At 43.6% G+C, this 27,913-nt stretch overlaps 1 protein-coding gene across 1 annotated transcript in view; it reads right to left on the bottom strand.

Moving 5' to 3' along the window:
* Positions 1–8,122, bottom strand: part of ugt8 (UDP glycosyltransferase 8) — a 170,797-nt gene extending 162,675 nt beyond the window's left edge. The window contains exon 1 of the mRNA XM_059646008.1: positions 8,101–8,122. The gene's annotated coding sequence lies outside the window, so the exon portion shown is untranslated. The remainder of the gene's footprint in view (positions 1–8,100) is intronic.
* Positions 8,123–27,913: the final 19,791 nt, after the last annotated feature.

Raw genomic sequence — 27,913 nt, 5'->3', positions numbered from 1 at the left:
CAGATAAGGGCACGTTGATGGCCCACTTTGCAGACTGGGACCGGGGGTAGTACAGGAGAGGAGCATCTTCTTTTCCCAGGTCCACTGGACAAGATCAAGACACCAAAACCTGCCAGTCTGGTTTGAGATTGCTATCCAAATGAGTGCAGTTTCTGGAAAATGCCCAAGGCTGTAGGTAGAAGGTTAATGATCTCCTTTGTTCCTCAAGCAACAGTGTCATTATATCCTGCCTATTACCTCATGCTCACTCTAACTCTGCTATGGCACCCACCTCCTCACATGACCGGACTGGGTTTGTCAGTGTCATTTCCAGAGTCTGGGTCTGTCCAATTCCATTTGAATTGTAGTCGTTTGATACAATTGAGTGCCTTGCTAGGCCACTTCAGATACCATTTCAGAGTCACCAGCATTGCTCAAGATCTGGAGTTATGTATTGAATAAACTTGCTTAAAATAGCAAAATTCCTTTGTGAATGAGTACATTAGTGATCAAAATGACATTTTTAAAAACTATCAATTCATAGTCACAATTACTGAGAGCAACTTTTAAATCCAGCGTTATTGATTGCATTTAAATTTTACTTAATTTTCCAGTAGAATTTGAACTGATGTCCTCAGGGTTTTTTAGCCCAATGACATTATCACTGGACAATTGCCTACAAAGTAAATGTGACTGTATTTGTATGAACTATTGGGCTTTCACAACTAGGAAAGCAGTGATCATAGTAAGATTTGTTCTATACTCAGGATGAATGAATCCTAACAGGCTTAATTGGATAGGGCGGCACGGTGGCTCAGTGGCTAGCACTGTAGCCTCGCAGCGCCAGGGACCTGGGTTGAATTCCTGCCTCGGGCGACTGTCTGTGTGGAGTTTGCACATTCTCCCCATGTCTGCATGGGTTTCCTCCGGATGTTCTGGTCTCCTCCCACAGTCCAAGGATGTGCAGGTTAGGTGGATCGGCCATGCTAAATTGCCCGTAGTGTTCAGGGGTGTGTGGGTTATGGAGGATGAGTCTGGGTGGGATGCTTCAAGGGGCGGTTTGGACTTGTTGGGCCAAAGGGTCTGTTTCCACACTGTAGGGAATCTAATCTAATCTAATATAACTATGTACTGTGGTGGTTAAAAAAAAGACACCTCCCAGAAACCTGCAGACTCAGGTCCAATAACGTGTGATCTGACATCAAAGTGACAAAACGATGTATGCATGTTCTTAACCACAGACAAAAACAGAAGTTGCTGGAAAAGCTCAGCAGGTCTGGCAGCATCTGTGAAGAAAAATCAGAGTGAATGTTTTGGATCTAGTGACCCTTCTGAAAACAGCAATTTCTGTTTTTGGTTCTGATTTATAGCATCTACAGTTCTGTTGTTATTCTGTACATTCTCAGTAGGTATTGTTAGACTACCGATTGAGATAACACTTTACTTCACATCTTCCTCCCCATCCCCATGTTCTTCCATTATACCCATTTTAGTCATCAACAATTCACCATTAAGTCTTTAGTCTAATTTCCTTATTCACAATCTCTTTTTTCCCTGTGATGATAATCCCCAATAGTATTCTCAGCTCTTTTGAAGAAAATGTAGAGTGCATGTGCTGTCCTATCATTGTAATGGAACATGATTGTTGTGGTGGAGTGGACAGGAAGCTTCTCACAAGAGCGTTCTCTGGGGATCTACAGCAACGATACCAGGCCAAGGAAAACATTCTTGAAGAGAACACACCGTACAGACTCAAGCTCCTGTGTGATGTGAATCGATGTCACTTTGAAATGGATTAAATTAGACGGGGTCTTTAATTCACAGTGTTTTTGATCGCAGGGTGTATCTAAATGTTTTTTTTTCAGATTCAGTTAAATGTAGTTAAGAGAAGACTCAACAAAAGCAATTTGCTTAAAAAAATGAACATTTGTTGAGTAATAATAGAAGACAAAAAAAAAGAAAGGAGCATTTATCAAGTAAATAAAAAGAACAAAAATGAGGGAAAGCAAAAAAGCCTTATGCCCTTCTGCTCATTGGGGTCCCCTGGACTGACGACTGGTCTGGAGGCTGAGGTTGTTCCTGGTTCTGTTTGCAATCCCGGACTGAGGTGAAGTATGATGACTTGTAACTAAACTCTCTCTCTTATACAGTGTATCAAACAGCCAGTACAGAAACACAACTTTTATTATGCCATCTTCAGCACATACAGGAATGTTCACAGGACGCGTTCAAGGCCATCCAGCTGTCGAAAATCATCAACAAATTTAGACCTTCAGCCTTCCTATACACACCGAGATATGCTAGATCCAGTGTCAACCTGCTGGCAGCAAGACAACACTGAGGTCCAGAGCTACTTCTTTGAAAGAGTGAGACATTCAAGGCCACAGTAACCTAACAGCTTTTTGCAAGGTGTGGTACACAGCACAGCGAGGTATGAAGTCCTCTGTGAGTAGGACAGAAGTCCCACCGATCACGTGGCCTCGAACTTTTGACTCCTTCCAAGAATCAGCTGCAGTCCTCTGTTTTGTGTTATAATCTATCTCAGTCTTTAATATGTTTAATGACCCAGTACCTATAGCCATCTATAACAAAGAATTCCATAGATTCACAATTTATGAGAGAAGAAATTCCTCCTCATCCGTATGCAACCCTTTATTCTGAGATTATGTCCTCTGATCCTGGACTGTCCCAAAACAGGAAACATCCTTACTGCACCTACCCTATGAAGTCCTCTGAAAATCTTGTGTGTTTCAACATCACCTCTCATTCTTTTATATTCCAATGAGTACAGGCTCAACTTACTGACCCGTTCCTATTAAGACAGTCTTCCATACCTGTTAGTGAACTTCTCTGGACTGCTTCCAATTCCAGATCAGAGATAATGGGAACTGCTTCCAGTACATGCTTCCTTAGTCCAAAATTAAAATTCCTTGAAGCCAGACAATCAAATCCTATCTTAATTTCATTGTATCTCTGTGTTCCTTCATTTGCTGACTTATTTTGTTCTGTTATCTGTAGACCTAGAGCCTATTCACCTCCAAAATTAAGCTTAATATCAAGTGAACTAAAGGAAATAAGAGCATGATCTAAATGAACTCAGTCACTGGTACCATATTTAATTCCTTTCCTCTGGGACAATCACCAAAGCTGTACTTGGCAGCTCATTTGATGCGTGGATTAAAACAAGAAACCCTCTGTGTGGATTCCCCTCATTTTAAAAGAATGTGTACAAGGCCTCCAGTGAGCTTCAGTTGTGTAAAAGCAGAACCAGCCAGACAAATGCTGCTCAGCTTTTCATTCAGGTTTTAATTATACATCATATATCTAAAAACCAGCTTGACATTTAATAGCAGCAACCATATCAAGTATAAGTAGAGTAATTACCTGTACACACTGAGGCCACTTAGAACCTGCATCAAGCTGACATACTAATGTAATTGTTATAACCATAGCTGTTACCTTCCCCACTTCTGTGAATTGTGTTTATTAAACATTGCTAGGGTCAACGACACCTACCATTATTTTCCATTGTTATTTAAGCCCAGAGGATTAACTTTAACAATTGTGAAGCTGATACTAAAGTACTGCAGTGTTTTATCACTGAGGGTATCAGTACTAAACACTTGAAAATATGAGTTATTTCAAATAAAGGCAACAGTGAAAGTAGGACAAGAAACACAATAGTTTACACTTATGCAAATTTGGGGAAGTATCTTAAATCGATCTTCATGAAATATGATCTGCAAACACCCTTAAATAACAAATTATGACCTACTGGTATCCCTCCACTACTGACTGCCAGTCACAGTTTACACCAGCTACAAGATGCACTGCTGAAGTTCACCAAGGCTTCTTAGACAGTACCTTCCAAACCCATGACCAACTTCATTTAGAAGGAGAAGGGCAGCAGATACTTGGGAACACCACCACTTGCAAGTTCCCCTCCAAGCCACTCACCAGCGTGACAGTATTGTTGGGTCAAAACATCAAATTCCCTTGCTAATGGCATTGTGGTGGACCTACACCAGACGGATTGTAGCGGTTCAAGATGGCAGTGCACTACTATCTTCTCAAGGGCAAATAAAGTGGGCGATAAATGCCGGTCCAGCCAATAACACCCACATCCCATGTGTAAATTTTGAAAAGGTGACTGAATTCTCAATTGGTTTGTAGAACCAAAACAGGAAGCATTTACTTTGGTTTGATATTGGACATGGGTCACAGTGCAGCTTGAGTACTGTAGTGCAATACTCACAGGTTGTGCACTTCACAAGGAATAGGTAGTATGGTAGTTAGCACAGTGTACAGCTGGCCTGCAGTTCTTAAATGCAGCTTGTCCCTCTTCAAGTATTGTGTACTTATGTTACAACAGTTGTTGCTTATAAACTGAGAATATTGTGCTAGCATGTAGAGATCTGGTAATGAAGCAGCAAAATAGTGAGAAGGCTTTCCAGTTCGCAGACTCAGTGATTGAGGTCAAAAGGAGAAGATAGGCCTGGAGATTCTGTGACACATCCTGATGGCAAGGAAAATCACTTCTAACCTGGGAATTGGGCTATGGTGCAGAGAAATATTTAAAAACTCTTAGACCAATAACTAATCCACTCTTGGTTGACATTAGTGGAAATATAGGTAGTCCTTGATTACCAAAGTTTTAATTAACACTTTCACTATGACACAGATGACACCCACGGCACTCAATTCTCCACTTTCTAAGCAGCATAGCAACAGTCTGATGATCCTCAAATTTCAACCTGCTGAGCTGCAGAGAAGTCAAATGATGTCTCCCAACCTTCCATCTCTAGATAAAAAAATTGTATGTGGAACAAGAAATATTAAATGATATTCATATTTCCTATTTTGGTGTTCGGTATTAAATTTGTGCTTTTAAAGGTGAGCAGAAAAGTGGCAAATAGAGTTCATCAGAAAGTGTGAGCTGACACTCTTGAGATCTAACAAGGCAAATAAATTCTCAGTAAATGGATAAGACCAGGAGATATCAAGGGAATGTGGGACCTTTTAGAGCATGTTCAGTAGGGTGGCACGGTGGCTCAGTGGTTAGCATTGCAGCCTCAGAGCACCAGGGACCCGGGTTCGAATCCAGCCTCGGGCGACTGTCTGTGTGGAGTTTGCACATTCTTCCTGTGTTTGCGTGGGTTTCCTCCGGGTGCTCCAGTTTTCTCCCACAGTCCAAAGATGTGCAGGCTAGGTGGATTGGTCATGCTAAATTGCCCGTAGTGCTCAGGGGTGTGTGGGTTATATGGGTCTGGGTGGGATGCTCCAAGGGGCAGTGTGGATTTGTTGGGCCAAAGGGCCTGTTTCCACACTGTAGGGGATCTAATCTAATCTAATCCCGGAAGGTGACAGGATAGATTGGCAATATGGTTAAGAAGACATGCAACACTTTCCTGTATTAGCTGAGCTATAGAATATAGAAGCAGAGAGGTTATACTGAAGCTGTATGAAACAATAGTTAGGCCAGATCTTGAGTGCTGAGTGCCATTGTGATCATGTCATCACAGAAAGGATACAGAGGAGATTTACAGAGTTGTCATCAGGATGAAAGAATTGCAACATTAACAAAGATTGGATGCATTAGTGTTGATCTCGTGTGGTGAAAAACCCAGAATTCCCTTACTAAGGGCATTGTGGGTCTACCTACCACATGTGGACAGCAGTAGTTCAAGAAGGCAGCTCACAAATACTTCTCAAAGGGTTTTGCAGATGTCAGATTTCAATTTCCTGTATTGGTCTTGTTCATCCGACTTGAAAACTGCATGTCTGGTCTTCAGTAGTGAGTGGATTTCATGGTTTATTTCATGGATTATCCGAGGTTTACATTTGGGGAAAACTAGGATTGACTTCTTTGGCATGTTCCTCAGTGCAACGATAACTGACAGCTGTTCTGACTTCCTACATAGATGCGATGGTCAAGAATGCACAACAACGCTTCTTCTTCCTCAGGCAGCTCTGGAAATTTGGCATGTCCATAAGGTCCGTCACCAACTTCTACAGATGCTCCATTGAAAGCATACTGTCGGGGTACATAATGGCCTGATATAGCAACTGCTGTGCCCAGAACAGTAAGAAACTACAGAAGGTAGCATGCACAGTCCAGACCACCACAGAAGCCAACCTTCTATCCATGGACTCCATTTACACAGCTCACTGCTGCGGAAAGGTGGCCAACATCATTGAAGACCCATTGCCACCTAGGAAATGGCCTCCTACAAGGTCTTCCATCAGGCAGAAAATCCAAAAGTCAGAACACACACACCAGCAGGTTCAGGAAGAGCTTCTTCCCAGCCATTATCAGATTGAAGAATGGACTCTCTAGGCTCAAATAACATAGGTTTTGCTAACGGCGCAGGCCCCGTGCGATGTAACCAGTATGCCTCTGTCTAAGTCTTTTTGGTCCGTACATCCTTTACAAATTACGATCTGCCTGTATTACTCATGAACAAAGCTTTTCACTATACTTTGGTACATGTGACAATCAATCAATCACCCACTCAATCAATAAATACAGGCCATAGAACATAGAAAGTACAGCACAGTACAGGCCCTTCGGCCCATGATGTTGTGCCGTGAAATAACTCTAATCCAAAAATAAAATAACCTAACCTACATTCCCCTCAATTCACTGCTGTCCATGTGTATGTCCAGCAGTCGCTTAAATGTCACTAATGAGTCTGCCAGCCAACCTTTGCCACGTCCCATGATTGAATTAAAAAAGGGGGGAGATTTGATTGTGGTGTAGCCTTCTTGTGACAGGCCTGGGAAAAACGTTTGGAAAGGAACTATTTCCCTTAGTATTGCATCAGTGGCCTGGGGATATAGTCTTATAGTGATTGGAGATATATGTGCTTGTGTCCAGCAGGGTATTTATGCTTAGTGTGCTCATGCTTATGTTATCTCTCAGAATATAAGAACTAGAAGTGGCTAAAATAATATTGAAAGATCTAACAGATGCTTATTACAGTTCACACACAGATCTACACAAATGTTATGTCTCCAGGCACTTCAGGGTGTAGTCATTGCCAGAGAGTGATGAGCCGATGGAAATCCATGCCACAGAAAGTGATTGAGGCCAAAACATTGAATGTTTTCAAAAAGGAGCTAGGTACAGTCAGGGGATCAAAGGGTATGAGGGAAACAGGAATAGGGCAGTGAGTCGGATGAATCAACCATGAGCATTAAAAGGTGGGGCAGGCTTGAAGGGCCAAGTGGCCTATTCCTAATCCTATTTTCTATGTTTGTATGTATAACTTTGAACTATTCAATTACGAAGAGTAGCATTCTCCTATCAACATTTTATGTGGCCTGTAATAAGATGGAATCTGAGATCTTCATACCCTCAAGTGAAATGTTACGATAGTGATTATATCATCAGTATGTCTTTAAAGGTAAACTAGTACAGTGGCTGTGAGCCATAACCCAACATGCCCTGTTTTCCAAAGACAAAATATACCCCAAATAGATATACATGATTGTACATAAGCACATGTTGTCAATTTGGTGAGTACAGAAACAGGTTAAAACAAACTTTACTGGATTAACAATTCAAATTTCAATGTTTTGCTTTGGAGAGATGTATACTGTCCTCAGTTATACTTGTATGACAAATTGGTTGCTTTGCTGATGACTACTGTCACTCAAAATCAGCACAAAGACATTATCACAGTTTTCTTCCTTGTTCTTTTTGTGTGTTATTGGCATGTTCCACATTGTTCTGACCTGGCTTCTGTCAATTGCTATGTACCACCATGATCAGTAATCACTTCCCATGATAAGGACTGATCATAGAAACTTTTGCTGTATCCAAGTATTTTTATTTGGACTTCTAATTCACACTTCCAGCCCAGAGTGCAATTTTGATTGTCCTCTAACTACTCACTCATTGTGTATTGTCTTGCTTTCTTCTCTGACTTTGAAGAAGAGCTTCCCGTGTTTTGGAATAGTCAGGTAAGCAGTTACTGGGCAATGTCATTTACACTTGCTTTCTGTGCATCAGTAACACTGAGCATTGTAATCACTTCTCCATGAAAAATGACACAATTTAATGGGAAGTTCTTACTTTGTTGCTCAACAATAAAAGATCATGAATTTGATGGTACATACCGTAGTTTCTGATAAATCATTTAAATGTAGATAGCCAGTTGACGATGAGGTGGGTCACTCCTTGTTTAGTAGATGCCTTTAAACAGTTGGCCAATTTACTTACTGTCAGATTTCCATTTGCATTCGGACCCCAAATAAACTGATAATAGCAGTCATTCTGTCAGTGATAATTGCACTCATTGAGTTGTCAAACTTGTTGTCAAACAATGGGAAACTTGATGATGTAATCCAGCACGAAGATCTAATCCTCCCCATGCACCGTAAGGAATTCTGTGGCTCCTTTCATCCAAGGACTAATGAAACATCCTGTATATGTAGAGCTCCTTCACTGCTATTATTGATATGTTTGACAAGACTCACACGCATTCACGAGTTATTAAATGTCCTGATTCATCCCTGGCCAGTACACACTCATATGCAAGCTGCCTTGTGCCTACAAAATCCATGTGTCTCTGGTGTAATATAGAAACCATATCCTGGGCTAATGCTTCGAGTAATAGGGTAGTTTTGTCAGTGAAAATGACCTACCATGATAAACCAAGTTCATCTCTGGCATAGCAGAATTGAATACCATTCCTGAAATACTTCTTTAATAGTTACAGAATTGTTACTGTGCAGAAGGAGATTATTTGGCTCATTATGTTTGCATTATCCATAATGCTGTCAGGCCATCCCTGCCCCACTGAATTTTGCAACTGTTGTAGTTATTCATCTTTAGCGTTATTGTTTGCAAGCTCAAACTAGCCATGGCCAATGTGTAACAGATCACATCTCGCAAATGTCTTCAACTTCAGCTGATTTGATCGCACCATGAGTGCTCTGCCCTGTCACAGAGGATTTGGATTATTCCGCCCGACTTGTGACTGCACCAAGATTTGTGTGGTCCGGTAGTCTTGGGTTTGAAACTGGCTTCTGGCTTAGCATTTGGAGCCAGATCTCCTGTACAAGGATGCCCAATGGGGTATGGTGCCACACGCTTTAGAAATGTCCAGGAAAACTGGATAGCTTTTGGTAATAGCGACAAACCACATCAACAAACCAGTGAAAAAGACAAAAGGATTGCTAATTGGGGTGAAAAAAAGGAAAGACATATAAAATGAGTGTAAATTAAGATATGGAAGGGTGAAGACAGGTCCCGCTTGGATGAGTGGAGGTCCAGCAGCAGTCCTGATGCTTGGGCACAGCTACCCATCTTCAGGCAGGGTCAGTGTGGAGTAGAGTGAATGCAACAGAGGACTAATGACAGGGGTACACCACTGGGGAGGAGAAAGAGAACACCAAATTGCATTCCGTTATAAGCACTTAAATGTCAAGGTCAGATTTTTCATCTAAAATATGAAAATAAGGACACAGTTCTCTGGTAGGAGAGGATTTCCTTGCATACTGACACACGTTGTGGCAATACAGAAAATTAAAAACATAACCAATAAATTGCAGATTTGGAGAATCTGGATATAATCTGTTCACGGGGTGAACCAACAGGCAGTTTAACCTGGTGTGCAACTTAGGAACAGTAGAATGATTGTGTCAGGCTTCCCAAGTCCTGAATAAGACAAAACTTCAAGTTGAAACTACTTCCTCCGAACTTCTGGTAGTGCCATCTTTGAGTTTGGCTGCTGCTTTTGGTCCCTTAAGAGTGACATAGAGCATTTGTCGCCAATGTGTGCTCTTTATGCCACCTAATGGTGGGGGCTGCTACAGATGCATCCTTGGTTTAATGTCTCATCTAAAGGATGATAGCTTTGACAGTGCAATGCTCCCTCAGACAATGCCGTAGAATGTCAGCCTTGATTATTGTTCTCAACAGGGATCTTGAGCCCAGAACATTGTAACAAAGAGGCGAGTTCAATATATGCCACAATTGAAACTTAGATATGCAAACAAGATAACTTCTGGTTCAAACTTTAATAAACTCTTTGTATTGTGATAAGTTTATATTTTTTTCCATTAGTAGTACAGAATTATATCTAGAATGTGTGACTTAATGTCTCTACCATATATATATAGAAAAATGATGCTAGATAATCCATCATATTTGTACCCACATCTAATCCCTAATTCAAATGGATCAGAAGCTCTTTCATGACATCCAACACAAGTTTCCTTCAAATAATAATGTTTACAACTCTGAAGGGGACCTATTGTTAGTTGAAATAGAAGACACATTTATCTGTGCCTGTCACGCTGTTTGCAGATAGTCACAATTGTAATAGCAGCTGAAACATTTATCGGAATGTTCCAAATGCACAGTGAAAGCAACCATCATTTATTCTGTTTGCAAGGATGTGCTATTCCTTAGCCTATGTTCCTTACAGCTGTGCAAAAACCATACAAAGTTGACAATTAAATGGTTCTCAAGTCGGCTTTTCATGCTGTTAATAATTTTCTGTGGATACATCCGTACCATGTGCATGTATATCGACATTTCAGATATCTCCAGCAAAATATCAGATCAATACAGTTAAAATATTGACTGTGAAAATTACAATATTTTGTATGCAGCCTTGACAGTATATGGTGGTATAAAATGATTGATTTCTATTGCTGATATTAGCAAACACATTAGGCTTATTCAGCCATTAGGTCACTGCAGTTCCAGAATTATAATAGATTTCAGCACAAAAAGAGGCCATTTAGTTCGTCACGTCTGTGCTGACCCTTCAAAAGTGTTATTTACTGATTCTTCTGTTCTCCTGCCATTTTACCATAGTCTTGGAATTTTCCATGCACCAAGTATTTATGCAATTTCCTATCTAAAGTTCAAATTGCAGCTGATCTCTTCAGATAAAATAAAGGATGCATCTGAAAAATTCTAGCAGCAATTTCACATTAATTTTCTAGTTGAGATTATGACTTACATTTATGGGTTTTTCATTCTTGGATTTCAACTTTCACTCTTACAAAAAGGATTCTCACGTAATAGATTGATTTTCTCAAACTAGAACTGTCAACAGAGCAGCCTTAAATCTGCACCATTGTACAGGACCCAATATCTTGCTTCTACCTAGTACTCTGCCTGATAGTTCAATCGAGGAAGGCATCTTTTTCCAAAATTCTTCCCGAAAATATAAATGGTTGCTAGACTATCAGTCCATAGGATGAGGAAATCAAATGTAATATTTTTTATATATAGCCAGTCGCCTGGTTGCAAATGGGTTCCATTCTGAAGTCCATCCACAAATCAATTTGTATCCAAGTCAGAACTAAATACAGAACAACGTAAAGGATCCATTCCAAAGCGCGGGAAATGTCAGGTCTTTAAAAATACACTCCTATATAGGATTGCGCCTATTAGCATGAGTGATCCTAAATCAGACGTTAATAAATTGGGGAGCGCCTATAATCCTAATCCGTGAGAATATCAGTTAATTATTCATGGAAACAGTGCAGCAGACTCTGATATGTTGTTACTTGATTACCAGCAATAACCACTAGATGGCAATCAAAGGCAGTTGTTTTCAGTGAAATGAGAGATGATGGGTGGGAATTGCAGATGTTGGAGAATCCAAGATAACAAAGTGTGTAACTGGATGAACACAGCAGGCCAAGCAGCATCTTAGGAATACAAAAGCTGACATTTCGGGCCTAGACCCTTCATCAGAAAAGGGGGATGGGGAGAGGATTCTGAAATAAATAGGGAGAGGGGGGAGGCGGATTGAAAATGGATAGAGAAGATAGGTGGAGAGGAGAGTATGGGTGGGGAAGTAGGGAGGGGGTAGGTCAGTCCAGGGATGATGGACAGGTCAAGGGGGTGGGATGAGGTTAGTAGGTGGGAAATGGGGGTGCGGCTTGAGGTGGGAGGAGAGGATAGGTGAGAGGAAGAACAGGTTAGGGAGGCGGGGATGATCTGGGCTGGTTTAGGGATGCGGTGGGGGAGGGGAGATTTTGAAGCTGGTGAAATCCACATTGATACCATTGGGCTGCAGGTTTCCCAAGCGGAATATGAGTTGCTGTTCCTGCAACCTACGGGTGGCATCATCATGGCACTGCAGGAGGCCCAGGATGGACATGTCGTCTAAGGAATGGAAGGGGGAGTTGAAATGGTTCATGACTGGGAGGTGCAGTTGTTTACTGCAAACTGAGCGTAGGTGTTCTGCAAAGTGGTCCACAAGCCTCCACTTGGTTACCCCAACGTAGAGGAAGCCACACTGTGTACAGCGGATGCAGTATACCACATTGGCAGATGTGCATGTGAACATCTGCTTGATATCGAAAGTCATCTTGGGGCCTGGGATGGGGGTGAGGGAGGAGGTGTGGGGGCAGGTGTAGCACTTCCTGCGGTTTCAAGGGAAAGTGCCGGGTGTGGTGGAGTTGGAGGGGAGTGTGGAGCAGACAAGGGAGTCGCGGAGAGACTGGTCTCTCTGGAAGGCAGACATGGGTGGGTTTGGAAAAATGGTGGTGGGGTAGGATTGTAGATGGTGGAAGTGTAGGAGGATGATGCGTTGTATCTGGAGGTTGGTATGTGAGGACTAGGGGGATTCTCTTTTGCCGGTTATTGCAGGGGAGGAGTGTGAGGGATATGTTGTGGGAAATGCGGGAGACACGGTCGAGGGCGTTCGCGACCACTCCGGGGGGGAAGTTGCGGCCCTTGTAGAACGAGGACATCTGGGACGTGCGGGAGTGGAATGCCTCATCCTGGGAGCAGATGTGGCAGAGGTGAAGGAATTGGGAATAGAGGATGGAATTTTTGCAGGAAGGTGGGTGGGAGTAGGTGTATTCTAGGTAGCTGTGGGAGTCGGTGGGCTTGAAATGGACATCGGTTTGTAGATGGTTGCCTGAGATGGAGACAGAAAGGTCCAGGAAGGTAAGGGATGTGTTGGAGATGGTCCAGGTGAACTTCAGGCTGGGGTGGAAGGTGTTGATGAAGTGGATGAACTGTTTGAGCTCCTCGTGGTAGCATGAGGCGGCACCGATACAGTCATCCATGTAATGGAGGAAGAAGTGTGACTTTGGGCCAGTGTAGGTGCGGAAGAGGGACTGTTCCATGTAACCTACAAAGGGGCAGGCATAGCTTGGTCCCATGCGGGTACCCATGGCCACCCCCTTAGTCTGTTGGAAGTGGGTGTAATCGAAACAGAAGTTGTTGACGGTGAGGACGAGTTCGCCTAGGCGGATGAGGGTTTCGGTGGAGGGGTTTGGTCGGGTCTGCAGGAGAGGAAGAAGCAGAAGGCCTTTAGGCCATCTGCATGGGGAGTGCAGGTGTATGGGGACGGGACGTCAATGGTGAAAATGAGATGTTGGGGACTGGGGTATTGGAGGTTCTGGAGGAGGTGGAGGGCATGGGTGGTATCACAGATGTAGATAGGGAGTTCCTGGACCAAGGGGGAGAAAATGGAGCCCAGATAGGTGGAGATGAGTTTGGTGGGGCCGGAGCAGGCGGAGACAATAGGTCAACCAGGGCAGTCAGGTTTGTGGATTTTGGGAAGGAGATAGAAGTGGGTGGTGCGGGTTTGGGGAACAATAAGGTTGGAGGCTGTGGGTGGGAGGTCATCTGAGGTGATGAGGTCATGGATGGTTTGGGAGATGATGGTTTGGTGCTCGGGGGTGGGGTCATGACCAAGGGGGCCGTAGGAGGAGGTGTCGGAGAGTTGGCGTCTGGCCTCAGCAATGTAAAGGTCAGTGCGCCATACTACAACTGCGCCTCCCTTGTCTGCGGGTTTGATGGTGATGTTGGGATTGGAGCGGAGGGCTGCCCATTCTGCAGGGGAGAGGTTGGAGTGGGTGAGAGGGGTGGAGAGGTTGAGGCAGTTAATGTCTCGAAGGCAGTTGGAGATGAAGAGGCCGAGGGTGGGTAGGAGGCCTGGAGGGTGGTGTCCAGGGTGTATTGGAGGTGGGAGAAGGGGTCAGTGAAGGAAGGGTTAGGCACACGGTTAAAGACCCCACCACCAAAGACATTTTTCCAACCCCAATCTTGCCTGCCTTCCAGAGAGACCAGTCTCTCCGCGACTCCCTTGTCCGCTCCACACTCCCCTCCAACCCCACCACACCCGGCACTTTCGCCTGAAACTGCAGGAAGTGCTACACCTGCCCCCATACTACCTCCCTCACCCCCATCCCAGGCCCCAAGATGACTTTCCACATCAAACAGATGGTCACCTGCACATCTACCAATGTGGTATACTGCATCCGCAGTGCACGGTATGGCTTACGCTACATTGGGAAAACCAAGCAGAGGCTTGGGGACCGCTTTGCAGAACACCTACGCTCGGTTTGCAATAAACAACTGCACCTCCCAGTCGCAAACCATTTCAACTCCCCCTCCCATTCCTTAGACGACATGTCCATCCTTGGCCTCCTGCAGTGCCATAATGATGCCACCCGTAGGTTGCAGGAACAGCAACTCATATTCCGCTTGGGAACACTGCAGCCCAATGGTATCAATATGGATTTCACCAGCTTCAAAATCTCCCCTCCCCCACCGCATCCCAAAACCAGCCCAGCTCGTCCCAGCCTGCCTAACCTGTTCTTCCTCTCACCTATCCCCTCCTCCCACCTCAAGCCGCACCTCCATTTCCTACTACTAACCTCATCCCGCCCCCTTGACCTGTCCGTCATCCCCGGACTGACTTACCCCCTCCCTACCGCCCCACCCATACTCTTCTCTCCACCTATCTTCTCCTCTCTCCCTATTTATTTCAGAACCCTCTCCCCATCCCCCTTTTCTGATGAAGGGTCGAAGCCCAAATTGTCAGCTTTTATGCTCCTAAGATGCTGCTTGGTCTGCTGTGTTCATCCAGCCCCACACTTTGTTATCTTGTTTTCGGTGAAATTCTGCCTTTTCTAACTCAGAGCTGTTAAGAATAACTAAAAGGCTTCAAAAACTGCGTTTGATATTTGAACTTGCATTTTCCTTGGAGATGGTTGCAATATCTTTGGTGCCTTTATTACTTTGTCACCATGAGGTAGCTAAGTGCTGAGAGACTTTGAACTCATATACTGACAATTTGGAAAATCTTCCACTATGCAGCTTTTATCAAAGGCCAACTTTACCTGTTTATAGGTTATTTATCTGTTGGCAAATTTATGAGGAGGATATTTAATCTTAAACAGTCAGGTTTTAATTGGGTAAGTAGTTGAAGTCTGAGACATCTGTCACCTGACAAAAGTTTACCTCCAATTCACCTGTTTCTGGCCTTGACTGAGGCTGGGGATGGGAGGGGTCGGGGGGGGGGTGGTGCAAGGGGGAGCCAGCCAATGTTCCAAGGAGGCAATGAGGAACTCTTAATATGATAATGAGGCTGCAAGCTTCATTTTCATTCATTTTTTATCATTTCTCTGGTCGCTCTCCAATCCCCCATTACCGGGGATTTTACACCAACTACCCCCAAGAGCTGAGATACTGCAGAGGGAATGGACAGGCTTGGAGCGCCGAAGGGCCTGTTCCTGTGCTGTAGGTTTCTTTGTTTGTTTGACAGAAGTTATAATTACACTATTCCCCCATGTGATAAGTTTCCTCCTCTCTCCTCAGCATTCAAGGCACATTGCGCATTCAATCTGGATGAAGCAGCGATTAACTCCTACTTTCGAGTTAGTACTCGCTGCTCCTAAAGCCCTCGCCTCAACATTGGGGAGATCAAACGTAAACAGGCTGACCACTTAACTCCCCACCTACGTCCGTGACACCACCCACGCCCTCCACCACCTCCAGGACTTCCAATTCCCTGGCCCCCAACACCTCATATTCACCATGGACGTCCAGTCCCTGTACACCTGCATTCCGCATGGAGATGGCCTCAAGGCCCTCCGCTTCTTCCTGTCCCGCAGGCCCGACCAGTCCCCCTCCACCGACACTCTCATCCGCCTAGCTGAACTCGTCCTCACACTCAACAACTTCTCTTTTGACTCCTCCCACTTCCTACAGACTAAGGGGGTGGCCATGGGCACCCGCATGGGCCCCAGCTATGCCTGCCTCTTTGTAGGTTACATGGAACAGTCCCTCTTCCGCACCTACACAGGCCTCAAACCCCACCTCTTCCTCCGGCATATTGATGACTGTATCGGCGCCGCCTCTTGCTCCCCAGAGGAGCTCGAACAGTTCATCCACTTCACCAACACCTTCCACCTCAACCTTCAGTTCACCTGCGCCATCTCCAGCACATCCCTCACCTTCCTGGACCTCTCAGTCTCCATCTCAGGCAACCAGCTTGTAACTGATGTCCATTTCAAGCCCACCGACTCCCACAGCTACCTAGAATACACCTCCTCCCACCCACCATCCTGCAAAAATTGCATCCCCTATTCCCAATTCCTCCGCCTCCGCCGCATCTGCTCCCACGATAAGACATTCCACTCCCGCACATCCCAGATGTCCAAGCTCTTTAAGGACCGCAACTTTCCCCCCACAGTGATCGAGAACGCCCTTGACCGCGTCTCCCGTATTTCCCGCAACACATCCCTCACACCCCGCCCCCGCCACAACCGCCCTAAGAGGATCCCCCTCGTTCTCACACACCACCCTACCAACCTCCGGATACAATGCATCATCCTCCGACACTTCCGCCATTTACAATCCGACCCCACCACCCAAGACATTTTTCCATCCCCTCCCCTGTCTGCTTTCCGGAGAGACCACTCTCTCCGTGACTCCCTTGTTCGCTCCACACTGCCCTCCAACCCCACCACACTTGGCACCTTCCCCTGCAACCGCAGGAAATGCTACACTTGTCCCTACACCTCCTCCCTCACCCCTATCCCAGGCCCCAAGATGACATTCCACATTAAGCAGAGGTTCACCTGCACATCTGCCAGTGTGGTATACTGCATCCACTGTACCCGGTGCGGCTTCCTCTACATTGGGGAAACCAAGCGGAGGCCTGGGGACCGCTTTGCAGAACACCTCTGCTCAGTTCGCAACAAACAACTGCACCTCCCAGTCGCAAACCATTTCCACTCCCCCTCCCATTCTCTAGATGACATGTCCATCATGGGCCTCCTGCAGTGCCACAATGATGCCACCCGAAGGTTGCAGGAACAGCAATTCATATTCCGCCTGGGAACCCTGCAGCCATATGGTATCAATGTGGACTTAACCAGTTTCAAAATCTCCCCTTCCCCTACTGCATCCCTAAACCAGCCTAGTTCGTCCCCTCCCCCCACTGCATCCCAAAACCAGTCCAACCTGTCTCTGCCTCCCTAACCGGTTCTTCCCCCCCACCCACTGCATCCCAAAACCAGTCCAACCTGTCTCTGCCTCCTTAACCGGTTCTTCCTCTCACCCATCCCTTCCTCCCACCCCAAGCCGCACCCCCAGCTACCTACTAACCTCATCCCACCTCCTTGACCTGTCCGTCTTCCCTGGACTGACCTATCCCCTCCCTACATCCCCACCTACACCCTCTCCACCTATCTTCTTTACTCTCCATCTTCGGTCTGCCTCCCCCTCTCTCCCTATTTATTCCAGTTCCCTCTCCCCACCCCCCTCTCTGATGAAGGGTCTAGGCCCGAAACGTCAGCTTTTGTGCTCCTGAGATGCTGCTGGGCCTGCTGTGTTCAACCAGCCTCACATTTTATTATCTTGACCACTTAGCTGAACAACTCCACTCAAGCTTCTCGTGGCTTTGGTTCTGAAGATGCATCGCATTTATTTCTCTTTCGACAGATGCTGCCAGATCCACTGAGCATTTACAACCCGTTTGGTGTTCGTTTCAAACCTGATGAAGTGCTAAAACAGACCATCAAAGTTATATTTATTGTCAATTTGCAGTGAACCAGCATGTCATATAATCGGTCAACTACTTCTTCTGCTCTCTGCCTGCAGGCCCAATGAACTCACAGCCATGACCCCCAGTTTGGGCAGGGAAAGGAGGGGACATTGAATCCATTCCAACCAGACAGGGAATCGCTCTTATCTTGTTGTTGCCAATTCGATTCACGTCAGCCATCCAGTCAACTGAGACAACTGGCGTCATTCCAAGGACTTTAAGTTGCTATGGTAACATGTATTTTTATCATCCAGAGTAATGGATAAAGAGACTTAATTTTCGTTCCATCAAGTGCCTGACCAAAGTGCTCTATCATTAGTACTGCCTGCCATTGGCATATGCTAAAAGAATTTAGAGTTTAATATTCAACCTGATTGACACTCTAACAGCATATCTTCCTTGACGATCAGGTCCAACAGTGGTGTATGGTCCAGGTGCTTCTAGCTCAGAGACAGAGATGCTGCCCCCTGTACCACAAGACCTCCCATTATCAACAACTAACATGATAATTAACTAAATATTTCCAGAAAACGTATATAATGCAATCAACATCTTGTCTTTTGTTTTACATCTGAGCAGGGATAAGCATGACACAGTATTTTCTTGTAATATGATAAGGCTGGTTTTAAACAAAGATAGATAATCATCGTCTGATAAATGGATAAAGCTGATAAGGAGTCTAAAGCTTAAGTTGGAAATTGCAGTTCCAAATAGTTAACCAAAACCAAAAGAGGAAGTAAGCCAACAGACAGCTACACAAAATGATTTTTTTTGTGTGGGATGGCAATATACAAGCTCTGAGGAGTTATGAGTTATTTATTGTCATACATTTATCTGGAAAGATGTAGTGTAAAGCGTTTTGTCACTACAATCTGGCACCATTTTGAATTGCAAAAATAATATAAAGAAATTACATAAATAGATTTGATTGTCTGTACATGGGTTCTTCAAACACAGCTCCAGGGCTTCTGCAAGGTCTCTACAAGGTGTCCTGTGCCTCCAGCAAAGTTACTGGCAAAAATGAAAAGAAATATTTGTGCAAATGTCTATTAAGTTAGCAATTTAATCTTCTCTTTCATTGCCTCAGTATCAACTTTGTCACCATCTTCCAAATAGTTTGGTATGCTTTCTTCATACTGAAAATATTTAATCTATGTCAATTTATCTGTGAACTGTTGCTTTGATCAGCCCAAGTTGCTGATATGTGGGGTTGGGAATGAGAACTCTATGGCAATGAAAATCAAAATTGACATTTGACATTGGGAGATTTGGGATAAGCATTTTTAGAAATCGGGCAAAAAATCCATGTGGCCCAGGAAGACTATTTTTGTTTTAGTCCTTTGCCTAATACAGAACAGAAACTAAATCTGAAAGCTTCTCGATTACTATAAACCAACAGCAAGTCTTATGTAGTTTTTTTCTTCAGAACTGAAAGGTGCTGGAAAACTTTTTTATATATATACATTTGACAGAGAGTAAGGCCCAGTGCCAAAAATAATGGGATTATTAATGATGAAAAAATGACATGGAGAGATGTAAAATGGATGTAAATTAACGTGTGAAAACAAGATCTTCTCTACTCTGTGCAAAGAAAACAACACGCAAACAAAATAAAGCTGTTAGGGGGAGGATTACACAAGAAAGAAAAATAGGGAACAGACATAATGCAATCAATTTCTGAAGTTTCAGGAACAAAAATAAAGTTGCTGGAAAAGCTCAGCAGGTCTGGCAGCAGTTGGCAGTTTCTGAAGCTATTGCATTCAATGCTTTGACCTTGAGGCTATAAAATGCTGATGCAGAAAATAAGGAGGGTTATGTATGCTTTGTTGGAACTTTGCAGCAGGCTTAGGACAGAAATATTAGCATGAAAGTAAGGTGGAATATTGAAATGGCAAACAGCTAAGAGATGCAAAATAAGACCATGAACAGACTAGGGGCCAATTGATGATAGTGAACTCATAGCGCTACAGAAAATGTCACTTAAAAGAAAACAACATATTTCCTCAGTAGCTGTAAGAGACACTGAAAAATCCTCAGCAGGAAAGTTTTGACACTTCTAGGACTTATCGGTAACTAACTCTTTACAGGCATTCAACATCCATGTTGGCATATGGAAAAGACCCAAGTTATAGGCATCTGTACTTAATATCTAAAGAATAATCCTTAATCATTTAGCAGTGGAACAAATGCATGCACAGATTGGGTCAAGAACATCCCACTTATAAATTAATTTGATTTTTGCCTGAAAATGTGCACCAAAGATAGCAAAACCTCAGTTTCACAAATTCATAATTGATAATAGAGTAGTTATAGTACTTTTTGATAGTTCTCCAGCATAAACCTAGTCCCTTAGGTATTAATGGGTACTTTCACTAGCTGAAAGATGTGAAGTTATATTTTACTAATTCAGCAAAGGAGTGCTGAATAGTATGTCTCACTTATGCTCTTAAGTCTTGATGAGACTTCAGGAAACCCACCTTCCCATTTTTGGCACACAGTTACATCGTTTGTTAAATTAGAGAATGTAGAGATCCACATAAGATACTTACACACATAGATCTGACATTGCTCTCTATTTTTAAAGATTAAAGGTAGCTGACAGCTATTTTAGAGTCATAGAATCATAGAGATGTACATCATGAAAGTGAACCCTTCCGTCTAACTCATCCATGCCGACCAGATATCCTATATAAACCTAGTCCTATTTGCCGGCATTTGGCACATACCACTCTAAACCCTTCCTATTTGTATACCCATCCAGATGCCTTTTAAATATTGCAATTGTACCAGCCTCCACCACCTCTTCTGGCAGCTCAACCCATACACATACCACCCTTTGCATGAAGAAGTTTCCCCTTAGCTCCCTTTTATATCCTTCCCTTCTCATCTAAAACCTATGCCCTCTAGTTTTACATTCCCCCACCCCAGGGAAAAGACCTTGTCTATTTACCCAATCCATGCCCTCATGCTTTTATAAACCTCTATGAGGTCACCCCTCAGCCTCCGATGCTCCAAAGAAAATAGCCCCAGTCTAATCTGCCTCGCCCTATAGCTCAAACCCTCCAACCCCTAGAAAGAACCCTTTCCAGTTTCACAACATTCTTCATATAGCAAGGAGACCAGAATTACATGCAGGATTCCAATAGTGACCTAACTAATGTCCTGTACAGCTGCAACATGACATTTTAACTCCTGTCCACAATGCACTGATCAATAAAAGCAAGATACCAAACACCTTCTTCACTACAGATAACAAGGTGTAGAGCTGGATGAGCACAGCAGGCGAAGCAGCATCATAGGAGCAGGAAGGCTGATGTTTCAGGCCTAGACCCTTCTTCAGAAATGGAGGCGGGAAGGGGTTTCTGAAATCAATAGGAAGAGAGGGGGGAGGCAGATAGAAGATGGATAAAGGAGAAGATAGGTGGAGAGGAGACAGACCGGGCAAAGAGGCAGGGATGGAACCAGTAAAGGTTAGTGTAGGTGGGGAGGTAGAGGGAGATAGCTCAGTCCAGGGAGGATGGACAGGTCAATGGGGCGGGATGAGGTTAGTAGGTAGGAGATGGGGATGGGGCTTGAGGTGGGAGGAGGGGATAGGTGAGAGGAAGGAAGGTTAGGGAGGCAGGGACGAGCTGGACTGGTTTTGAGGTGCGGCTGGAGGGTGGGGGCTGATTTTGAAATTTGTGAAGTCCACATTGATACTATTGGGCTGCAGTGTTCCCAAGCGGAATATGAGTTGCTGTTCCTGCAACCCTCAGGTGCCATCGTTGTGGCACTGCAGGAGGCCCAGGATGGAATGTCATCCAAGGAGTGGGAGGGGAAGTTGAAATGGGTCATGACTGGGAAGTACAGTTGTTTCGTGCAAACCAAGTGTAGGTGTTCTAACTCTTCCCTACCTCCTCACCTACACTCACTTTTACTGACTCCATCCCCGCCCCAGTCTGTCTCCTCTCCACCTATCTTCTCCTCTATCCATCTTCTATTGCCTCCCCCCTCCCCCTATTTATTTCAGAACCCCCTACCCCACCATTTCTGAAGAAGGGTCTAGGCCCGAAATGCCAGCTCTCCTGCTCCTCTGATGCTGCTTGGCCTGCTGTGTTCATCCAGCTCTATACCTTGTTATCTCAGGTTCTCCAGCATCTGCAGATCCTACTATCTCCAAAGCCTTCTTCACTACCCTGTCTACCTACAAATCCTCTTCCAAGGAACTATGAACTTGCACTCCAAAGTTTCTTTGTTCAGCAACCCTCCCCAGGACCTTACCATTAAGTGTATAAGTCCTGCTGATTTTATTAGATCACATCACACTGATCTAAATTAAACTCCATTTGCCACTCTCAGCCCATTGACCCATCTGATCAAGATCCCATTGTACTCTCAGGTAACCTTCACTGTCCACTATGCCTCCAATTTTAGTGTCATCTGCAAACTTACTAACCATACCTCCAATTTTCTCATCCAAATCATTTATATATTTTTTATTTATTAAAATAAAAATGCACACAGAACAAAATTAAATTAAAACTCTCATGAATTTAAATCATACTATTTCATGAAGAGCTCTGTGCAGACTGTTACAAACAGAGCTTTTCAGTATAAACCTATCTGAAATTGATTTCTCACAGGTGATTACTTGTGTGTGTGCAACAAGTCTTTGTGATTCAACCAGCATGTGAGTGAACAAAATTAGCATGCCTCGTGCTTTTTGTGTGTTAGTTTCCTTCTTATTTACAGCCCAAAACTAGCTAACAGCAATGCCAAAGGAGACTCAAATGCATAAATCACTCCTTGATTGTCAGTACATAGCCTCTCCATTGGCAACGCCTAAGCTGTACTTCCCTATGCCAAATCATGTAAACTGAGACCATTCTGGCCCAGGGTTAAGCTTCTGTGTAACTCAGAGTAGGTCTGGGCCTCAGATGTGCCATGCAGTCGCCCATTGGTATGTGAACATATTGTGACATTCATGAACCAAACTGCCAGCTATGGACAATAAACCTGTAGATGCTTTGAGAAAGGTGAAAATTAAGGGAGTAAACACCAACAGAAATATATGAAGTGGAGCATAAAGGCAGACTGGTGTCTTAACACTTCAATTTTTCTTCCAATGCCTGGCACCAAACTAATGCCACACAGAGTATTTTGTGTTCCTTTGGTCACAACCAGAGAGAGTGACAGTGGGACATTGACATTTGGGCAGCCTAAGGTTTATATACATTTTACCCTGGCTTGTAAACCTGGACAAATGCTATAGTTTCGCTAAACATGACGTTAACCATTAAATCGCAAACCATTATGTTTACAGACAGATGACTGTTAGAAATTAGCCGAAAGCATTTCTTCCTTTAGTTGAAGAGACTGCTCAATACTGCGACAGAAAATAAAATAAAATACTGACTCTGGGCATCATATTGACAGGGAGGGGTGGAATTATTAACTGTATCCACTCTTGTGGTGGAAATATAACCTTGAGTTTCCGCTGACTTGCAAATGAAAATTTCAATGTTTGTGGTTTTATCCAATTTTGACAGATCTGCTTACCAGCCTAGGGAGAGGGAAAGCGATATGAGAAGATCCATTTTAATTCCATGTTTACAGAGCAGCAGTCTGCACTGAAATCATTATCAGATAGCTGCATCCAGTGTGTGAGTATCATGATAGAGGTCTAATAACCATATTTGGCTTTCATTTTTATCCCTAACATTCTTTCTATAAAAAAAGTTGCATGAATTATTGTGTACCTTTTGCACTACCCAAGTTACCCAAAGTAAATGTGACTATTCCCACACATTAGCGGTTAAGAATTCTCGTGTGTCTATGCATGTACATTGCACACATAGTCTGTAAGTTATGCTAATCACAATGGTATGCACTTGTGTTGTCAGCTATTCATCTGGCTGATATTCCTGCCCTAGAGAGCATCTTTCCCATATCATTTACCATTGCCATGATGCCTGTGGCAGTTTCAATTCTGTTGCTGGGTTGCTGTGACCTTCTCAGTCTGATGGTGATCTATTAACTCTGCAAGTGGTACTTTCATATCTTCCTGATCAGCTTCCTCCAGTTGAGGAACAGCTTCTCCAGTTGTGGCCACGTACCTGTGGCTATGATGGTATATCCAGTCATTCACTTCTGCCACAATGTGACAGCTGCTCTACATAGGACCTAATTTGCCACTCAGGCTGATTTCTGTTGAAAGGATTGAAGATTTGTACCCTGATTGCTTTCCAATGATGAAGCTAGGCTTTCTGCCATTTAATCTTAATTTTTTTTTCACTTATACCCATTACTACTGTTGTCTTTAGAGATTGCTCTTGATTTATAATGTTCAGACCCTCTGACTGAAGGATATCTCCCTTGACTTCTTAAAAGTTGCCAGTGCAGGCATCAGCTTCGACAATGTTTATTGCCTATCCTTAATTGCTCCGAGGGCATTTAAGACTCAACCACTTTGCTGCTGATCTGGACTCTCTGGTATCTCTGGCTGAGCGGCTGAAGTGGAAAAAGACAAGGAAAAGGTAGTGTGATTATCTAGATGGGGTCAGAGAGAGGGAGCACTAGGACAGCAAACTACCAGCACTGGGATGCAGCTCAGTCCAATCTGTCAGCTGTGTGCCTGTTCCTGGGCATGAAGTGTCTTGGCAGCAGCACTGTGGTGTGCCCAAGGTGTAGCTTTAAAGCACAGGAGTGTCCTGGAAATGGATTGGAGATGTGCCATGATGCCGTGAAGCAAGTGACCAATTGCCAAAGTTCATCAATTGGAGTGAGTCCTGCTGATACCCATGGAGCATTTCCTGAGATGCTGGTAACAGGTGTCCAAGATAGTGTTGTGAAGGAACAAGCTGTGAACTGGAGTCCCAGATATCCACTCAGACATTTTTGTCAAGCATTCTTGGCATCATGTTTTTATACAACGGATGGTAGGATCAGAAGTTGCACATCAATGAGGCAAGATTGAAGCCAAATAAAAGCAACAATCCCCTGTTATTAGGTGTCATGAGGCTTCCCAGTGTGTGAGAATCTCATCTCAACAACCAGAACTTAATCAGAAAATGTAGCTTTACTCCTAATGTCAACAAAGTCCTTGCTGGACCTCTCACACAATTCTCCCAAGTTTTCTTTAGCCTTAGTCCATATCAGACAGACTTCTATAAATAAAAATTGCCCTAGATTTTTAATGGTCTAATTTTTCCTGAGTAGCTATTTACTGAAATGCAGCAGAATCCTCCTAATCCTTCTGTTTGAATAGAGACTTTCAGAGGGCTCCAAGTGAACAAGAACTACTCAGTGAAGTCTGCATTTACTGGGAAATTTACTGGTCCACACTGCAGAAACAACTATCTGACCTTCAGAAAATCCAGGGCAATATTTATTTGTTAGATGAGAATTTTTTGTGTAGTTAGTGCCGTCAATTTCCTCATGTATAAACTGCAAGTCCTTCATATTATAGATGCAACACAGTTACGGGCACTTTCAGATGGACCGAAATAACTATCCAGGTCCTAACAAACAATATCTTTACTTCATGGATTACAGGGGGTCCCACTTAATGAAATACTGAAACAGTCATGGAAGTTCAGCATCAATAGTATCTGTGTCTCAGTTGATCATCATGACTCTCTTATTTAAGATGGCTCTCCATGACAACTTGCATTACGCCCTTTCAGATATTTGTGACCTCCTCAATATCAGTTTCAGCAATTTTTCCAGCAGAAATCTGAGTCAGCTGGATGGAATTTTCTCTAAGCTAGATAAATAGGCGATTAGATTTATATGCAATGTTAAGTTTTTTTGTGCATAAAATTGGTACCAAGCTGCTTAGCAGCGGGATAGCCTGCTTTAAGCATGGGCAGCCTTGGTTCCACTACTAAATTTGTCAGGCCCATTCTTTAACATCTTTGTATGAACTTATGTTAAGTAGAGGACTCGCCCCTAAAAGGATTTCCCCACAAAATTTGTTACCAAAAAATTAGGCATTCATCTGGACTGGCTGCTGATTATTCTCCAGAGGTGATTTTGACTTCACATTAAACATAATCTTTTATTTTATTTGTTTTTACAACTTCCACTGGAGTCAAGAGAAGCAAGTCTGAATTTCATGATTCTACATTTCCTACAATTGCCCTTGTCACCTCAATTTCCCCCTCCACTGTCAGAAATTATTCAAAAGCAGCTGCAGGAAAGGCTAGACTACAGAAAATTGATTTTTCTCAATGGTTGAGTTGTCTATGGAGGCAAAATGGTGCCAAAATCTCCCCCCACAGTGTAGATGAGATTTAAAGAATAACTTCTGGCAAACACTAGGCCTCCTGGGCAGATAGTCAAGGCCAGGCCTGAAAATGGGCCCAGGTGAAAATCTAACCCTCTGTAATTATATTTTTAACCATAAATCCCCAAATTTTGCCTCCGACAGATGTTGAACTAATTGACCTGCAATTGGTTAACTCTGCTTTTTGTTATGAAAGTGGATACTTTGCTGGCCATTTTCCAGTTCCCCAGCTGTAGGGCTGGCTGGATATTTGTGTATGTGGCTCCAGTGAAGAAGTAACATATGAAGAGAAAACTCAGATATTTCTCCCATCTACTTTGTATAGAGAAATGCTAGATAATCTTACTTTGGCAGATTTCCTGAGGTGAGTAAACTTTTTCTAACTTGCTTCCTCGTTCTCAAAAAGTTGGGCCTTGTCCAGTAAGAGCTGCAGCTGTACAAGAGCCTGCTTGGCAAGCCCACAGCAGGAGGTCCTGAACAGAGTGGGAACCCACAGCACATACCTAAATGCAGCTACTCTGCAACATATTGTCATTCAGCCACGTCTGTCAAACTCGAAGTTTGCAGCATGCTGGTGCTATCAGCCAAATGGCAAATGTAAAGCATTAACCCTACATATATTCATCCTACTAAATCTGTATTGAATGTGTCACTTTAAATATAGTCCTTTGTTCCAATAAAGAGATCCCCTGTTAGATGATTCATGCACATTAATCCTCTAGATTATTGGTAAAGGCATTACTAGTGCCAAAGTATTCTGTCTCACTCTATGCTGCCTTGGTCCAGGGATTACCTGATTCTGATACTGATACTATGGGGTTGGATCTGCACCTCATTACACTCATTTTGCAGCTAGAAAACTAAATGAAATGATGACTAATTTCTGGAATGAGGATCCTTTGCTGCAGAGAGGGCTGAAAGACATGCAATCCAATTTTTGGAGCAAGTCACCACTCAGGGATTCAGGGAAGCTAGCTAAGCAAGGCATTTGGTTCCCATATGTGGCTCCAGTCAATGCTTAAAAGGCTTTTGATGTCTATTTTGTAATCCTTCTGGGAAACTGGTCTGCGGTGAATAGACGGACTCAATACCTTTTATTTGACTGATTGCAACATTGCAGGAGACTTCTGAAGTGAAGAGAAGCAAGTTAGGTGTGGAGACAGGAGTGGCAGAGTGTTCTACCTCCCCTCCCCTGCCATTTAGCTGAGATACACTGCCAGCAAGTGCAGCAGTCCAAACTGAGATCCCTTGACATGACACAACAAGGGATAACATCACATCCAAAATATAAGGATGAGGCCTGATGGCTATCCTTATTACATGCATAAAATAAGTCCAACAACATCCGGATGCTACCCTATTGTTGATTTGCTAACATTACATGAAGATACCGGTGTTGGACTGGAGTAGACAGGATCAAAAATCACCCGACACCAGTTTATAGTCCAACAGGTTTATTTGAAAGCTCAAGCTTTCGAAGCTTAGCACCACACGTGGGGAAGAGGCCGAACTCCAAAAGCTTGCGTTTTCAAACATACCTGTTGGACTATAACCTGGTGTCATGTGATTGCTGACTCTGCTAACATGAAATGGGCTTCTACCTCCAGCAGGGTATTTCTACCCGAGGAGACAATATTTATGTTACTTCATGTATACGACGTTGAGTCATGAGTAACAAAGCACTGAATGATTTCATAGACATAGAAGATAAGAGCAGAGGTGGCCATTTGAATCCCTTGCTCACCATTGAATATGGTCATGCTGATCATCAAGCTCAGTGCCCTAATCCTGCACCACCCCCACCCCCCACTGCCACATTTCCCTTGATCTCTTTATCCGCAAGACT

Source organism: Stegostoma tigrinum, chromosome 1 (assembly GCF_030684315.1).
Source record: "Stegostoma tigrinum isolate sSteTig4 chromosome 1, sSteTig4.hap1, whole genome shotgun sequence".
Lineage (NCBI taxonomy): Eukaryota > Metazoa > Chordata > Chondrichthyes > Orectolobiformes > Stegostomatidae > Stegostoma > Stegostoma tigrinum.
The sequence above is the reverse complement of the archived record's forward strand: the minus strand, read 5'-3'. Positions and strand labels throughout refer to the sequence as shown.